Below are 19,773 nucleotides of genomic sequence, written 5' to 3'. Positions count from 1 at the left end.
CATATCATATGGTAGCATGGATTATCTTTAGACACGAATATAAACAGCTTATACACCATTTCCTTTTATTTATTTCCGTAGCACTACATCGATATCATTGTAATTAATTTTTGTTTCTACTCATCACACACAGAGTTAAAGTAGGATTGAAATGGAGTACTACCAGTTAACACAACTGTGGTAAAAATTAATATCTTCAAACAATTACATATCATATAAGATTGGATTCAAAGTGATTGTGAAATGTGGAAATACAAGATTATGGACATTTTCATCAATTTTTTGGAACCACTTTCCAAACCAAACCAAATCCCTTCTATGGAGTCAATTTTGACTCGTGGCAACCCTTTAGTGCAGGGTTGAATTGCTTCTGTGGGTTTTACAAGAGTAAATTTTTATCTGCATAGAAAGTCTTACCTTTCTCCCATGCAGTGGCTGGTGGTTTAGAACTGCTGACCTCAAGTTTGCAGCCCATTGTGTAACCACGGCACCACTAGGGTTTCCACTGAAATGACCTTGTGTACGTCCATTTAGTGAAAAATAAAAGTACGTGGTCACTTGCCGGTCAACAAGTGTTGTACTATGGTGGGTTGCATGTTGTTTTGATGCTGAATGTTATGACATCAATATGTCAAATACCAATAGGGACAGCCACAGTGAAGAGGTTTCAGAGGGACTTACAGACTAAGAAGAGATGCTCAAAAACAAACAAAACAAAAATACCTTCACTGTCATCAAGTGAAATCTGACTCATAGATATCCTATAGGAAAGAGTAGACCTGACCTTGTGGACTTCCAACACTGTCAGGCTTTACAGGAGTAGAACACCTCATCTTTCTCCCAAGGAGGCTGGCAGTTTTGAACTACTGCCCTTGCAGGTAGCATCTCAATGAGTAACCAACTATGCCACCAGGGTACCTAAACCTCGCAAGAAGAAAGAGCCTGCCCAAAAGAGGCAAGAAACAAATCATGGCCAGACGTCTGTGCTCTAATGTTCATTGATGCACAGTTCACAATTGCAAGGACTTGGAAACAACCCAAATTCCCATCAAAAGAAGGATGGATTTTAAAAACTGTGTTACATACAGACAATGGAGTACTATGCATCACTAAAAAGCAGTGATGAACGCATGGAGCATATTGCTGCATGGGAAGAACTGGAGGAAATAATGCTAAGTGAAGTAAGCCAAGCACAAAAGGACAAGTACAACATGAGTGCGCTGAGATAAGTTTATAAAGAAAAAAAGAAGAGAAAAATGCAAAAGGGGCACATGGAAAATGCTACTGTATAAAAACAATCCAGGGGTGAGGTCTAGGTAGCAGGTAGCATGGCACGGACCAGACCAAATCCAGGGGCACATATGGTAGCCGACTAAAAATGAGAGGGGGGAGGACAAAAAAAGATGTTGATGGGGGACTAGGGCACTGACCCACCCAAGGGGAGGGTATTGTTTGTGTCTCAACAGGGATAAAGGGACCAGACTTAAATCCGGTGTTCCAGAATGTGAGTGCAGTATGCCGGCATGGAGAGGGGGCCTGAGGCCCAATCCCAGCTACATGGCCAACTGCCCCTCCCCCAGAAGAATTTACTTTAGAGGACGGCACTGAAGCTGCAGCTCAGGTTGAGGGACACGTCAGATCAGAGCACAGGGGAGCAAATGAAGGGGGAGGGAGAGAGAGTGGAGCACATCCTGGCCCACCAGGCCTGGAGGACCATAAAGGCGTGCTGCAGAGCAACAGGGGGAGCAGGGAGCTCCAAAGGGAGTGCGAAGGACAGACTTTGGGGCCAGACTTTGGGGGAGAAATACATGCTGTGCCGAAAGCATCAGTTAAAAACAAGGCTCCAGGAAGTGAGGAAACACCCATTGAAATATTTCCATAAGCTTATGACCTCCTGGAACAACACATCAATCTGTCTCAAGAAATTTGGCAAACAACTATTTGGCCAACGGACTGGAATAAAAATACCTCTCTGTACCCATTCCAAAGAAAGATGGCCCAATAGAATACTCAAATTACAGAACAATATTATTAAAATCATATTCAAGAAACATGTGGCTGAAGTCCATTCAACAATGGTTGCAGCAGTACATTAGCAGGGAGTTGTGTGAGATTCAGGCTGTATTCAGAAGAAGATGTGTAGCAAGAGTAGTCGTTGCTGGTATCAGATGAATCTTGGCTGAAATGAGAAAATACCAGAAAGTTGTTTACTTGTGTTGTCTTAACTACGCCAGGCATTAAACTGTGTGGATCTTAACAAACCACAGCTACCCTGAAAAAGAATGGAAATACAGAGCAAGTGCTCATGTGAATCTGAACGTAGACAAAGGAGTGAAGCTAATAAGGAAATACTGCAGACGTTTTTAAAAAAAATACACAACCAACTCGATGTGAAGGGGTATGGATGAAATGGAGACCCCAAATTCAGCTGCAAAATAATTGGGCAGTTATCAGAAGGGTCCCAGAGATCTGATGATAAAACCAGGGTGCAGTATGGCACTGATGAACCACATAAGTATCCTCTAGTTCTTTATTAATTCCTCCCCTTACTAGTAAGATTCTCCTTCATTAATCACGTTTGATTTACATCCTTCCATTTGTATATTTAAGATTTCTCGGTACCTGAGAGTAAGGAGAGATGACCCATCAGGGACAGTGACAGGAGTAATGGTTCCCTGAGGGTAGGGGAGGGTAGTTGGGGGCTGACAGTCCTGATGATTGTCTAACCCACCCCATGGGATGGAACAACAGGAACAACAGAATCGTAGGTGAGTCTATATACTGCAATGTGTAAGGTATGTCAATAAAACTATTACCGAAAGACAAACCAGAAGAGGTGTGTGTCAGGGCTGCATCCTCTCACCGACAGGCCTTGGGGTCTGCTTCAGGAAGCTCACATCTTTGTAAATCCAGGCTAGACAAATCCCTCAGGGCCACCAAGAAGAGTAGAGATACCAGAAGGATTAGGGGATGGTGGGGGAGAAAGGGAGAATCAATCACAAGGATCAACCCAGAACCCCCTCCCAGGGAGACGAATAATGGAAAAGTGGCTGAGGGGCAACAGAGGACAATGTAAGATATATGGAAAAAATAACATGACCTATCAAGGGTTCCTGAGGGAGGACAGGCAGGGGAGGGAGGGGGAAGAAATGGGGAGCTGATATCAGGGACTCAAGTGGGAAGAGAATGCTTTGAAAATGATGATGGTGGCATATGTGCAAATGTGCTTGACACATTGGAGGAATGTATGGATTGTGACAAGAGATGTAAGAGCCCCCAATAAAAGTATTAAAAAGGAAAGGCTTGGGGAGATGTGCTACTCTGCGCAGACGAAATTACTTTGAGTCACAATCAAGTCATGGCGATGACAATCACCTCCACACTTCTAGTTTAATCGTATCTCTTTAATTACCCATCCTGTATTATATACACGAATTTCATTTTCCCAAATGGAAACACTGGTCGCCACCTCACCTTTTTTTGGTTGTTTGTTTATTTATTTTAACTGTACTCTCCTACTATTATTGTTTGTTCTATGTAAGCACAGAAAAAGCCCCATACCTTTCATCGTTGGTTGATTCTTACTTATAGTAACATTCTAAAACAGAAAAATGTGTCCCTTAGGCTTTCCAAGGCTGAGATCTACAGGGAAATAGACATCACATTTCTTCAGCAAAGTATCTGGTTGGTTCAAACCACTGACTTCCAAATGAGCAGCCAAGTCCTTAGACGTTGCACCACACAATTCTTTATAATGACTTTAAGAATGCTCAAACGGTACTCTGCAGTTTTTCTCGACAGGGCTGCCTGAATAGTCATTTGGAAATAAAACTTTGAGCCTATGACTATCCTTCTCAGAATCAGTTAATTATTTTCTGGAACCATTTAGTGATTTCCTATTGAACCAGGAAAAAATCTAACTCTAAAAATTACCCACAAGTCAGGCATGCCCAATTGGGAGACTGGCGGTCTAAGATTTTTTCCCCGTAGCACTTTCGACTATTTATTATTTATCTTTTCTTATCTAAAAGAGTGAAAGTTTCACAATGGTATTTTGTTAATCTTATATCCTCATTAAATCATTTTGGTGTGTGCGTCTGGATTTTGATTATATTGTTCTTGTTGAGTCCCTAAAATTGTGTCCTTTACTGATTACTTTATACATACACACATATATACATATACACACATATGCATATACAAAATACACACATATATCATACACATACAAACACATATACAAATATACACACACATATACAAATATACACACATATATATACACACATACACACACATATAAATATACATATATATTAACACACATATATATTTGTAGAAGCAGCTGAAAAATAATAGAAAATATGTATACATGTTTTACAAATAATGATCATTTAATATATTCCATAAAGGACACAAAACTTACTTATAAATATCTAAATTCCATAATTCTATGATTAGCATTCCTGAAGTGATGATCCTCATTCTCTCACTCCCTGGGAGATCGAGCACTTGAAATGCACTGGTTTGGGTTTATATGGAAGCTCGTTGGGAATTACTTCAAGACTGATGAAAACCAGCAGGGAAGACACAGCCTTCATTATAAAGTGCCTGAATGGTTCTTAAGACTAGTTTACCTGTTAGAGAGCAACTCAGGTGAAAGTTCTTGGTTCAAATCTCACCTTTTCCATCTGCAAATGATTGCTCTCTGTTACCTGCTCATAGCACATAGATAAGTTATGCTTATTTTTAGAATTTAAGTCATAAGATTGAAATCTTATCTTTTAATAGAATTTCTTATTGAAAATTTTTCAAATATAAAGATAAGTTAATTAAGGCCCCAAATTGCATATATGCTGCAAACGATGGTAGGAAACACTGGATACGGAACAAGAAGAAATGTGATTTTCCTATCTCTCTGTCACTTCCAGTTAACTTGGAAGTCCCTTTTTTTCTCTAAGTTCCAATTTTCTTATTAAAGAAGAGAGAACTATATTACCTCTTTAATTCTTCTCTATTAGACAAAGCAGACATACATGAGATCATGTCATGATACATGTAAAGTGTTTTTTTATTTAAATAATAATAGCATATTGAATTATCACATGTTTAATTACCCTGTCTGCCAGGTTGTTCCTCCACCCCCCTGTTATTAAAATGGGGGAGAGAGAGGGAGAAAGACTCAGCTCACTACCATGTATTTGATTCTGACTCACTGTAATCCTATGGACAGAGTAGAGCTACCCCTGAGCCTTTCCCATTATGCAGAAGAAAGCCTTTTCCTTCTCTGGTCGGGTGGTTGGTGGGCTCAAACAGCTGACTTTATAGTTAGCAGGGCAACACATAACCCACTGTGCTAACACAAATTCTTATATAAATAGATGTGTGCGCACACAAGTGTGCATGCGTGTGAGCGCGCGCACTTTCAAAATCCGTATTTTCTGAGTTCACACGATTAGAACATGGCTGCCTAAAATGTGTACCATTTTAATAAGCATGCCCTTCAGGGAACAAAGATGGGCTGAGGGTCCAACCGAGCAGCTGAAGGGAAGGCCTTTCTGACTCCGGCTCCTCAGGGTGTATTCTTCAGATGTGAGTTAGCTGCCTTCTCTCTTCCCTGACTTGCCCAGAGGACCCCCTCACCCCCTCTTCCCCACGCCCCTCCATCAGATACAGCTTTACCCCTTTCACCTGCAGCACTCGGGCCCGGTCAGACCCCTTTACCAAGTAAGAGCTCCCCAACCCATCGCCCTGTGGCCCTCTAGCACGCTGGCCAGTGCCTGCCACTGAGGATGTCCTCAAGGGAGCTTTCAGGGCCCTGGCTTCAGTTAGGGACAGAACCCACTCAGTCATTGGCCTGCACCCTCTCCAGACCCAGTGCATTCCCAGAGGGTTGTCTGGCATTTGCTCCCTGGTGCTACTGGGACTCAAAAAGGTCTTTTGAAGGACAAAGCAGGACAATCACCTCCTATCAATTGAATGATTGTGTTTGATTTCTCACCAGAGGGGAAAATGGATCCATAAAAACAAAGAATACCCAAATTATTACTATTAAAATTATAATATATTTACATGCGCATATTTCATAAATTAAAATTATATAATAAGATGCATTTTAAGAGGTTTGTTCTAACCCAGGCAGCCTCTGTCTTGTTCCTATTCTTAGATTTTTCCCTAGTAGCCAATCCTTACAATTAGAGTCTCTTATAATATTAGGTAAATATAAACACAAATAAATATATGTTTATTTTATTATTTTTACAGAATGTTATTAATGCACTGTAAGTTTATATGTTATAAATTTTAAGTAGACTTTAATTTTAGGAAATATTTATGTTTATAGAAAGATTAAGAAAATAATACAGAGTTATCATATAACCCAATTTCTCCTATTAAATTAGAAGTTCTTTATTAAAATGTTACCAACTTTAGCAAAGATCATATATTAATATTGAACTTGTGTTATAATTAATCAATAATTATACTAATTTTTAAGTAAAGTCCATCTTCTATTACAATATCCTTAGTTTTATCCAATGTTCATTAATCAGAATATTTTTCCCAGGATATTGGAATTTTAGTTCTCATGGCTCTTTAAGTTACTCCTGACTTCGAAAACACATTCTTTACTTTCATTGCTTTTAACACTTTTAAAGAGCATTAGTCAGGAATATGGTAAGATTCGTTTCCACTGCAAATTGTCTAGTGTGTTTCTCATTATCAGATTGTAATTTTTCACGTTGGTGAAAAAAACCCACAGAATTAAAAAGCCATTTTCATGATATCAGTTCCACGGTGAATCCTATCAAATGACTTATTACTGACGTGGATCAACCTCAGTGTCATGCGGAGGTGCTTCTTGCCAGGTTTCTTCCTCCCTACCTTGCGTAGTCTCTGAAAGGAAGCCACCACGAGCAATGGGCTTACTGTGGGTGTGTTATCAGGAGACACCAATGCTAGAAAAGGACAGCCTGCTTTGTAAAGTAGAGGGTCCCAGGAAAAGATGAAGACCTTCCAGAAGGTCCATGGACACAGTGGCTGCACCCAGGGCCTCAAACAGAAAGAAGATTGTGAGATGGCGCTATACTGGGCTGATTCCAAGGTCCCCAAGGGCAACATGGTGCTGCTCTCAGGAGCCTTCCAGTCATTTCCGACTCACAGCAACCTTATGTGCCGTCCCCGGAAACAATGCCAAAACGGGATTGTCTTCACAATTGTTCTGTGTTGCAGCAACTGTGCCCATCCAGTTTTGTCTAGTCATCTCTTTGTCCCTGCCCCTCGGCTTTATCAAGCATGATGACCTTGTCCAGGAACTTGCCTCTCCTGATAACATATCCAAACTGAGAGGAGTCGCGTTGTCCTGGCTGGAAAGAGAATTCTAGTGGTACGTTTCCCAACACAAATTTGTTGATTTTCCAGGCAGCACATGATATATGGAATAGTTATCACCAATACTCTAATTCGATGACAGAAATTGTTGTCTTTCTTATTCATTTATTATTAAACTATAAATCCATTGTCTTGGCCTTATTAATGATCATTTTGAGTCTCTGACCTACTTATTGATATAATTTTTAAGGATGTATTTTGTCTAGTTTGACGTTTTATTCAAACTGCTTAGGATTTGTGTGCTTCTGCTTGTTTTGCATGCGTATTCTGTTTCAAAATAAAAATTTTATAACAGAATACTTTGCAAAACACAGAAAAGTTACAAAGACAGTGCATTGTACCCTCACATACCCTATACTATTTCCCATTTTGTTAGTAATTTATAAAAGTATAATATATTTCATAGCTAAGGAGCATTAATAAATTATTATTAATAAAAATCCATCTTTTGTTTGGGTGTTCTTCATTTTCACTTCATGCTTTGTTGTTTTTCTCTGTTCCAGGGCCCTTCAGGGTGTCACATTCTATTTAGTGGTCACAGTTCCTTGGGTTCCTCGTGGCTGTTACAAGTGCTTAGACTTGTCACCACCTTCACAGTTTGGGGGTAATATTCACCAGGTAGTTTAGGGAAAGAATGTATCTGAATTTGAGTTAGTTTAACATTTTTCCCATGATAAGACTGGAGTTGTTGGAATTTTCACTGGAAAATTATAAAGAGAAAATACTATTTTAAATATACTATAAGATGGATACTATCAAACTTTAGACCTTTAGACCTTTCCTGTTGTTGCTTCATCTTACGTACTTTGGACATGTTGCCAGGACAGACCAGTCCCTAGAGAAGAACATCATACTTGGGAGCAGGAAAGTGAAAAAGAGGAAGTCTGTCAATAAGATTGATTGACACAGAGGCAACAGCAATCCCTTCATATGCATGTGAAAGTAGGATAAGAAAGACTGAAGACCAGAAAAGAATCTATGCATTTGAATTGTGGTGCTATCAAAGAATATTAAAAGTACTACCCTGCACTGCCTAAAGAACAAGCACATCTGTCTTGGAAGAAATACAACCAGAGGGCAACTTAGCTATAAGGATGGCAAGACTTCGTGTTGCATATTTTGGGCAGGTTACCAGGAGAGACCAGCCCCTGGAAAGGACATCATCCTTGGTAAAGGGGATGAGCAGCATAAAAGAGGAAGGCCCTGGTCCAGATATATGGACAAGGTGGTTGCAAAAATGCACTTGAACATGGCAACAATTGTGAAGGTGGCACAGGACTGGACCGGGTTTCCTTCTGTTGTACAAAGGGTCGCTATGAGTCAGAGCTGATTATACTTGATTATGCTCTATGGCTCCTGTGCATTGATTATACTGGAGCCATAATTTTATATTGAAGAATTTTTTTAAAAAGAATTCTTAATCAATTAGTTTAGCCATATCACTCCTCTACAGCCATATCACTCCTCTACTCCTCTACTCCTCTACTATCTGTAGTAGCACTAAAATTTTTATTTACTTAATAGTTAGAATAGGCTCAATTATATGTATTGAAAGACTGGCAAGAAATAATTTGCATTTAAAATGATGAAATATAAACAATAGCATGTAAAATAGAAGTATAAATTGGAATGTATCATATATAAACATTATAAAAATATATTTTCAAAAAACGTTGTATACAAATCCATTGCCCTTTTTTCTCTCTATTTTGTTGTGAATTGAGTGAATGCCTTTTCTTTTATTTCAATTTTTCTTTGGACTTTTGAAGTTCCCTCATATGAGAGAGAATAAGTACACACATCTATAAATTGAATATTTGTATATCTATGTATATGCTTATATATGGCTGTGCATTTTATGTGGGTTTGTATTATAATATATAGATTCTGTTATTTGTTTTCTGTGCATTTTTGGTAGCCTCGCTGAAATTTGGGAAGTTATATATTTTTGTTGCTGTTGTTTGCATCCTTCATACTTATAGTTTGATGCAATATCTTTATGCTTTTCCCTCTGGTTGTTGTCAGGTGACGTTGGGTGGGTTTGGGCACATAAACATCACATGTATAACAGACAGAAATATCACCTACTCCTGCCCCAGCCCCACAATCTTTGTTATGCTTGAGTATATTGTTGCAACAACTGTGCCAGTTCATTTCATTGAGATGGTTCCTCTGTTTCACTGGCCTTGAATTTCATGATGTCTTTTCTGGAACTTATACCTCTTGATAAGCTGTATAAGTACATGAGATGAAAGCTTGCCATCCTCCATCCTTATTGCTAAGGCGCAGTCCAATTGAACTCTTCCTATGATAGATTTGTTCACTCTTGTAGCCCATGTTATATAAAATCTTCTTCTACAACACCATAATCCACATGTATCAGTTCTTTGGTCTTCATTTTTGCTTTATTTTTTTTTCCTTTGGTCTTTCTTAGTCATTGTCCATCATTCATACGCCTATCAGGGGATTGAAAATATCATTGGTTGGGTCAGGAGCACCTTAGCCACCAAAGTCATCTCTTTGCTCTTTAAAACTTTAATGAAGTCATTTGCAGAATATTTCCACTATGTCATTTGATTTATTGATTGCAGTGTCCATTTGCGTTGATTGTGGATCAAAGTAACCTAAAGTCTTGGACAACTGCAGAATTTTCTCCATTTATCATGGTCTTTTATTGGTCCAGTTGTGAGGATTTTATTTTCTTCTTTGAACTCTAATCCATACCAAAGGCTGAAGTATTTAATCTCCATCAACACATGCTTCAAGTCTTCTTTGCTTTCAGCAAGCCCATTATGTCATCTGTACATGACTGCCCATAAGCCTTTTCCCAATCTTGATGCCAAGCTTCCGCCATTTAGTCCATTTACTCAGAGACTTTTCTCAGCAGACAGCTTGAATAAAGTATAGTGGAAGGGTACAACTCATACACAGATTTTTAAGGGAAACCCGGCAGCATCCCCACCTTGTTCTGTTTTAAATTGCCTCTTGGTTTCTGTACAGGTCTTAGTTGAGCAGAATCAAGTGGTCTGGAACCGCCATTCTTCCAAATGGTATCCATAGTGTGTTGTGTGAAATTTACCTCACCTATTTAATCAAATGCAATTAGACATCTATCTGATAGTCTCTACTTTTAGCTAAGATTCATCTGGAATCAGCCATGATACTCCTCATTCTACAAGCACTTCTAAACTCAGTTTGAATTTAGATAGTACCTTGTAGATGGCCTTATGCAACCATTTTTAATTATTTTCAGAACACTTATTTTCATGTGATAATAAAGATATTTATTGTCCAACACTCTTTACATTCTAATGAATCACCTTTCTTTTGGATGAGGGCAAAGGGCATTCAGGTAGCTTTCTTCTAAGTACTTTGCTAGACATGCGTGTACACTTCCTGCGTGGTATTCTTTTATTGAAATATCTCAACTCCTAGTCTGTCACATTTTGACAACTATTTTTGGCCCATTGCTTTCAGTACTATGCTGCTTTTTTCCATTCAGTAACATTAGTTGTTGACCATATGCTACCTCCACAAATGATTGAATGTCCACCAATTATTTTTTGTCAGGGATTGTATATTTCATACACTTCATTAAGTAGTATGTATCTATGAAACCCTATGAGACATAATAAAAATAGCTGCAATCTTCTTTCCCCTTACCCTTCATGCTCTTTTAAATGAGTTAAAAGTCATACTGTTTGATTTGAATTATTTCCTTTTACTCTCATCGTCACAGCTAAGAATTCAATAAGCTTATTATGTTTCCTGCATTTCTACTTAATCTCTCTCAATTTTCATTATTCATTGTATCATGTATTTAAAAATGTACACTCTATTTTTTAGCCATCATTCTCATTCATTTCTATTTTTGTCATTTAGGTTTTTGTTTGGATTTGTAATTAAATATATCTGATTATTTCCTGTTATTCTGCTAAAATATCCTCAACTCCTAAGAATGTTTTAATTCTTTTCTCAAAAGCATTTTATGAAAACAATGCCTCCAGAGTATTTGCAGCCTTTAAATTTGAAGGCTATAAATTTTCTTGTTTTTATGATATATTTCTGATTGGCATCTTCACTTGTAGGAATCTTTTAAAAAAATCATTTTATTGGGGGCTAATACAACTCTTATCACAATCCATACATCCATGCATTGTGTCAAGCACATTTGTACATTTTTTGCCATCATCATTTTCAAAACATTATTTTCTACTTGAGCCCTTGGTATCTGCTCCTCATTTTTTCCCTCCCTCCCTGCCACCCTTTCCCTCCTGAACTCTTGATAATTTATAATATTTCTCATGTCTTACACTGTCTGATGTATCCCTTCACCCACTTTTCTGTTGTCAGATCCCCAGGGAGGAGGTTATATGTAGATTTCTTGTAATCAGTTCCCCCTTTCTACCCCACCTTTCCTCCACTTTCCCAGTATCACCACTCTCTCCACTGGTCCTGAGAGTTCATCTGTCCTGGATTCCTTGTGCTTCTAGTTCCTATCTGTACCAGTGACAATCCTCTGGTTTAGCTGGATTTGTAAGGTAGAATTGGGATCATGATAATGGTGGGGGTAAGGGGAGGAAGCATTTAGAAAAGTTATGTGTCATCGTTGCTACCCTGCTCCCTGACTGGCTCATCTCCTCCCCCTGACACTTCTGTAAAGGGATGTCCAGTTGCCTACAGATGGGCTTTGGGTACCAATCTGCACTCCCCCTCATTCATGATGATATGATATTTTGTTCTTTTATGCCTGGTACCTGATCCCTTCAACACTTCGTGATCACACAGGCTGATGTGCTTCTTCCATGTAGGCTTTGTGTATATTAGTTATGATTGTTTTTAATTGATGAATAAAATAATTATCAAAAATGAACTGGACATGTATCAGTGCCCATTATGTGCCAAGCAGTAAGCAAATGTTGATGTTATAATAATAAAACAAAGCAAAACCAAAGTTATCTCTTCATATGAATAATCTAAGAGAGAATGCAGAATGTCAATACATAATTATGATGAAATCAAAGTCATGACAATGACAAAATACATGATATGTTGGTGAAACACAGGTAAAGGAACACATGTTAGTACAAATAAAGACTTGTTGATTTTGTGTGTCAAGTGGATTCTGACTACTAGTGACTTTATCCAACAGGGTGGAAATGCTCACTGTGTCTTCAAGGCTGAAAGCTGTACAGAGAAAATCACATGGTTGTTGGTTTTTTCTCCTGTGGAGCAGCTGGTTTGAATGGACCTTTTCAAGTTAATTACACCACAGGGTCCTTGAGGTAGTTAGTTTATTGTGCCAACCTGGCCGATAAACACTATGTGGGGTTAATTGAAGGGCAGAGAGATAAATGGCTCAGTGAGCCTCACCTTTCTAGTTCTCCGGTCTCTTGCTTTCTGATGGTCAGACCAGGGTGTGGCTACCTTAGCAGTTCCCTGCTTCAGCTGGCAAGGCTCACTTCCTGCAAGACATCCCTGAGGAGAAGCGGCATGGACCTACCCTGATGCAGCCCTGAGTGCTGGAGCAGCTGTGTGGAGACCCCTGCCAGCGCTCAGATGCTTACACATTCACTGACTTGGCTTTCCTCCTGCAGTTGGTGTCATAGTGTGTGCTTCGTGAGCTGAAGGAGGACTTTGTGGATTGGCGTTGGACATATGGGTTAATGGCTTAATGTTGGACTTGTAGCCGTGGGCAGCACTAGGTTGCGATGTTTTCTTGATGTGCGCTTAAGCTTTATCCAAAACTCTCTCTTAGACATGAGTTTCTGTGGATTTGTTCCTCTAAATTACCCAGACTAACATGCCCTTTAAGAGGGAGGGGGATAAAATAATGTTCACTCTCAAATCATTAGTGACATGCAGTATTCTAACTAGCAAGAGATATGTCTTTGTTATATTGGAGAACGTACACACAGTGCAAAGGATGTGGCAGAGACCACCTTTATTTCCTTCCCTCTACTCGCTGTTTTCTCTAACGAGTTCTACATAATGCGTTCTTCTTTTCTTCCTGGATGACTTTTATCAGATCTAAAAGTTTGCTGATTCCGGTCACTAACTTAAAGATCAACGTATTGGTCAAGTTTAAGCAATATAAAAACACCCAAAACAAATCTGCTGTCATGGATTGATTCCGGTTCATAAAAATAATCCAGGACAATAGAACTACTCCATAGAGTCTGCAGAGTTTTTTTTTTAAAAAAAAACAACAACAGCTAGTTTTATTGAACTCTAATTAACATAGCTTATAATTCAACAGTTCAGTCTTCTCAAGAAGAGTTGTACAATCATCATTACAATCAATGACGGAAACTTCTCCTTTCTACCCATTGGTGTTGATTCCTCATTCCCTCAGCCTCTCTTTTGTGCTCCCAGGCAATCGTTAATCAAGCTACTATTTTCATAAATTCAGCTATCCTGGCTTCCCTTTATACAAAAACATACAAATCAAGGGGGCAGGAGGGAAACAAGGAGTCAGCAACGATGATCATCTACAACAGAGAAAGACCTCAATCTAAGAGACAGCAGGGAAATGAACATTTTACAATAAATTAAAAATGGATCCAAAAGGAGATTTAATTATAAGGTGTTACATTCTACCCAATGCTCTTTGTCTTCTACAGGGCTTTTGGCATTCCCAGTCTATGGATTCACTGGGAAATCAATCCATGTATGGACTCAGAAGAGATGAAGGCTCCCACTCTCATCCACAGCGTTCTGCAAACAGGCTGTTTAGACTTTAAACACAGGCACCCTTCCATCCTCTGGGTTTTGGATCTTATAATTTACACTTTGGGTATCACACAATCTGACTACTTCCATGTGGGGTTGGGTGACTTGCCATTTAGGTAGCTGCTTGTTTTGAGACCAAATGCTGTGATCTTTTTGGAAACAAGCTACCGCAACTTTCTCCTTTGGAAAGGCTGTACCTTTAAACCAATGACCACCAACCAATCAAATTTTCATTTAGAAACCAAATGCTTAACCACTGCGCCACCAATGCTCCATATAAGTTATCTTGCAAGTAGAGAAAAGCAAAGAAAATATAGTAGCAGGGGGAGGGAGGGGAAGAAAATATAGTAGCAGGTATATAGATGATAGATAGATGATAGATAGATAGATAGATAGATAGATAGATAGATAGATAGATAGATAGATAGAGATAGAAAACATGGAGATGTCCAGTAGTCAAGAAAGATAGCACTCTTTCATGCAGAAAATCTCTTTAGTTTAATAACAGTGTTAAAGTCACCTGGACAAATCATGCAGAATACAGAGGATCATTCTCCATTCCTGGAGAGTCTGATTCTTGAGTTTCAGGCAGGGATTAGCTTATTCTGAGGTGCGGTTTTCAAATTTATCCAATTCTCAAATCCTCAATCCCTGTGCTGTCTCCATAGGGGATTGACAGAATAATATACTTGATGAACATATTAAATTTTTACAACCTATATGTGACATACATGTATGTAGCTAGATTGATATTGGTAGAAACTTTTCATTATCCGCTTCACGTTTCTGTCCACACACACTCACAACTTTGGATTGCAAACTAGAACACCATTAAAATTCAGCATATGTTTCTCCCATAAAATGTTGCAGTATAAATGATTTACACCTAGCAATTCAAAAAATAATGTTTTAGAGCATAAATATTTCCAATGAGATGTTGTAAAGAGTGTGCTGTTAACTATAAGAATATGCATAGTAAAATGTTAATATCACTGTGCATAATAAATAAGAAATGGTATTTCTTATATGTAACCATAAACAGACATGGGATACAGGGAGACTAAGAAATCAGCCTAGTAGTTGAAATATACAGTGAGTCTTGAATAATGAAAGTTGATTTGAAATGATCAGAATGTTGAGGAGAGAGAGAGAAGTGGGGGGAAAACCACTTGAACAGATGGCAAGAGTAAATTGAAATGTAATCTAAGCACCTGAACTTTTGTAGAAACACACATTAGCTAAAACTCAATTATGAAAATCTAATTACATTTCTTGTGAAATCTTCTTTTAACTTTTGGTATGTTATTAACAAGTTAATGCTTTTAACTATTTGGGGAAAAAATTGAAAAATATGGTGCAGTAGGACAAACTATAAATTATCTATGGCTCACCTACTCAATCATAATGCTTCATAAGTACCAAGAAACGACTCAAGTTCATTTGTGACTGCAAAACAAATTTCTCTTTCCAAAATGAAAAACTTTCTTAACTGACTCTTAATTGGAACCGAACACGTCTCTGTCCTGCATTCTTTTTCCATTTTTCTTATTGGTCAAAGTGAGGCGAGGCATTAACTAACTCTGTTCTAATACTGTTGTAATTAAGGAAACGTGTAGAAAACTGATTAATATAGCAATCAATATAATTCAGTCAAATTAACTTGTGCAGGTAGAGAAACCATCTCTATGTGAAGGCAGCAGGCAGAATAAAAAGTTGCTGTCACTAAACAGTAAAGATATTTGAATTAGCTTTCCAATTTTCCAGTGTCTTTAGAAAAATATCTTTTGGTCCACATACATAGTTCACAGTGCCATCAATTGGTGATGAGCTCAGATATACAGGGAGAAAGTATGCCTTTAAGGTTTACATGATTTTAAACTTTAAATGTGATTTCTCTAATTTGAAATGTGGCCAGTTTCATCTCGGCTAAATTGGAGAGATGTATCACTGTCTCTGTCTGCCTCGGGACAGTACTGGAAATGAGATGTTACATTTCAATGCATTTTCCCATTTAAAATTGTGTAAATAAATAGATTGGGAAATATTTAATGAAATCATCAATAGCCTAGAGCCAACAGTGGCCTTCTGTTAAACATTTGGCACAATCAACTGTCTAAGAGATAGAAAGTCCTAAATAATGGGATTTACGGCTATTGTGAGTTCTAAAAAGTAGTTATCTAGAAAGGGCTTGTCACTGAAACCTTGTTGATTTAAAAAAAACAAACAAACAAATCAGTTGCTGTACAATCTATTCCAACTGCTGAGAACCCCAGAACAGAAAAAGGAATCATAGGGCTTTGGGCACCAGTTTGTCAGATCTTTCCTCTGTGTCACTAGGGTTGGTTTTGAATCTTCACTGGCTTGGCAGCTGTGTTAGTCTGGGTTGACTAGAGAAACAAATCCAAAGCCACTATATCAAAGAGTAATTGCATATTAAGCAAACATCCAAGCCCAAGCCAGATAAAGTCAATAGCCCAATATTAGCCTAAAAGTCCAATACTAATTCATAAATCCATCTTCAGACTCAAGCAGTCACAGTCAATGATGAAAAATACAGGAAGAGGGCAGGTCAGTGGGTCCAAAGCCGTGGTTTCAAAGGTGGTAGTAGCCTCTCCATGCTGACGCGGGTCTCCACGTGGCTCCTACAGCATTCGCAATGTCTCAACAGGAAGAAAATGAAGCAGAGAGAGAGAAAGAGAGAGAGAGAGAGAGTAGTCTGTTTCCAGGGAGAAAGAGATGAAGTTCCCAGAATCCTCATGAGAAAGCCATGCCCACAAGGAGGCATCATCAGGCCGTGACCTGATTGACAGGTTAGATCCACCCCTATACTTACTTATCAACTGGACCTGACATCATGTAACCACCACAGCAGCTGAGCAGGTTAACCAGTTGTACCACACAGGGGCCCCCTTCATCTCTCTACATATAGGTACATATATTTAAAGTTTTAAAAATAAAAAAAAAAAACAACAGAAAACAGCCGTCTTCAACTTGATTCTGAGTAAAGATGATCCTATATGTTCCCGAGGCGTAGCCACGGCACGTCTTAAGACTGTGAACTTTCAGAGATCAGCAGGTCTGACTTTTGAGGTTCCACAGCAAGTGTGGACCTACAACCCTTTTAATCTTTCCTCCATAGAGCATAGCTTGAGTGAAGGGACCAGTGGCTTCAGGCATTTTAACCAATAAAAATATAGCACTGGATTAATTTAGTTTTACAGTCTGTGTTGTAGGAGTTGAAAAGATGCTCAATTATGTAAGACATTTTATTTTTTCTTTTAATTCTGTTAATAACTCACTGATTGCCCTGGATAAATTAAACAAACAAACAAACACACGTCCAGCTTCGGTTTCCTAGCAGGGAAATTCGACTACCAGCAGTTGCCCTCCTGTCGAACATCTCACGGCAATGCCCTATGGGTCAAAGTCGAATTGCGTTCCGTCAGGGTCTCAAGAGCTGATTTTCTGGAAGGTGATTATATGAGGATGTGACAAGACCTGGTACGGTTTCACTCTGCTACAGAGGGTCTTATGTGTCAGAACTGACTCAACACAACATGATGACTTGCGGGACAGTGCGTTATACCGGGGGCTGCTAAGTGGAATGGCCACAGTTCCAAAGAGTTCAAAACCACAACCTGGGTGGCCTTGGGCTTCCATAAAGTTTTATAGTCTTGACTGGCCAATCCTTGACGTATTTCTGGATGCAAACTCCAACTTTTTGTTTGAAGCTCAAAGTGATACATGTTGTGTTTGAGAAGGAATGGGAATATCCCCCCTCTTGTTATTCCCATAATACTTAGATTCCTCAGAACACATCAGTGAAATCTGCAAAAGATGGATCTGGTCACCTTATCCCTGCATCAGCTAGAATTCTGATATGCCATCTACTGGATCTCAGAGATTTCCTTTGGACTTTTATATCCATGAGCGAATTTTTAATTAATATGCTGAATGAGAATTCCTGTAATCACATCTGGATTTGATGATAGCACAATCATTTTATATAAAATACACAACTCTCAACTCTAACATAGGTAACTTTTTTGTGCCCACTACTTCTGTATAAACAAAAAATGTTTATCAATACTAACTTATATTGATCAAGGAACATATCTAAAAGAGGAACAGAGAATAGTGAGGACATTATAAGAAGCCTGGACCATATTAGAAAAGAAAAATATATATGAGTATTTGAATGCACTCAAGACAAAAAAATGGAAGCATTGCAACAATTTGATAATGTTTGCATTGAATAGTAGACCTAAGAAAATGCTTATATGACAACAAAACTTATTTCTCTTGTGTTAATTGATGCATCAGACTAATTCTAGAGCAAGTTTTTTATATTGTGTAAGCCATCTCTGAATACTGTTTGAAAAATTCTCATTGTAATAATATAGTACAATAAAATTCAAATAAGTATTTCTTTTTCCCAAGTTTATAAAAGAATTAAAGGTATAATTCTATTAAAATACATCTTATTGCATAACATGCTGACTAGAACAGAAAACTAGAAGTCCCTTTCACTTCATCTACAAAATTCCCAGGTCTTTTTCTTTTTTTAAAATCCCAATCCTGAAGTAGAAACTTGAAAATAGAATTCTCCAAATATTTGTATTGAAGAATGTTTTATAAAGGAAACGAAGTGTATTTAGAAAAAGCCAAGAATCATGCTCAAAAATCCCACTCACTCTCACACACGCTTTAGATCTAAAATGATCTATAGTAAGAGTCCTCCCTCCTTAATGTCTTTGACTTTTGTTATTAATGGCAAGAGCTCATGTAACCAGTTGCTTCATGGTAAACATGTAGTTATAAATGACTGCATTTTGTTAAAAATATAAAGATATATGAACTATTAAATCTGCTTCATGGAATCAACCAAATTTTAAAATGTTACAAAGACCAAATAAAAGGTGCGGGGGATTTAGACCAGCTATCCCACATCAAGTTGGGTGTGAACTGAGGCGTGCGGATGAACGGAAAAGAAAGAGCTATGTACAAAGCATGGGATCGGGAGGACTCCAATCTGATGGCCTGGAGTCCCAAGTATATTTGAAGCTTGGATTTTATACTTTTCTTACACAAGGGAATTGGTCACAAAAACAAACATCAAAGAACTTAAACATTCCTAAACTCTTATCTATGCAAATGTTACTTAACTAGTCACAGTTTCTTAACCGAAGAATAACAAAAGCACTAGGTTCAAGGATAATCACAAGGATATGCAGGATTCAAGAGAGCCTCAAGGAGATTGTAAATAACTGAGTTATGCAACGCTTTTGTCTGCAGAGACACAGAGGTGCAGGGGACTAAATAGTCACCCATTAGTAAACACCCTGATCAGCTGGATGCTTCCTACAAAAAGGAATCATTTGTTTCTTGGTGCATGTACCTGAAAAGGTTCCATATCAATTTGTGAGGAAAGAAACTCACTTTTACTTGAGCAACTGCCCAAGAACAATGGGGGGGGGGGGAACAAAAGTGGTTGTAGAAAATACAGAATTAGAAGAACACAGAATTCTGAGAATGGCATATAAAAAGATTGAAGTTATATTATTTACATTAGAATATGGAATTCGATTGTGGAATACTGTAATTCACTTGGAATTCTTGAATCAGAGGTGCCTCAAAAAGTTCATGGATAAA

Source organism: Tenrec ecaudatus, chromosome 2 (assembly GCF_050624435.1).
Source record: "Tenrec ecaudatus isolate mTenEca1 chromosome 2, mTenEca1.hap1, whole genome shotgun sequence".
Classification (NCBI taxonomy): domain Eukaryota; kingdom Metazoa; phylum Chordata; class Mammalia; order Afrosoricida; family Tenrecidae; genus Tenrec; species Tenrec ecaudatus.
The sequence above is the reverse complement of the archived record's forward strand: the minus strand, read 5'-3'. Positions refer to the sequence as shown.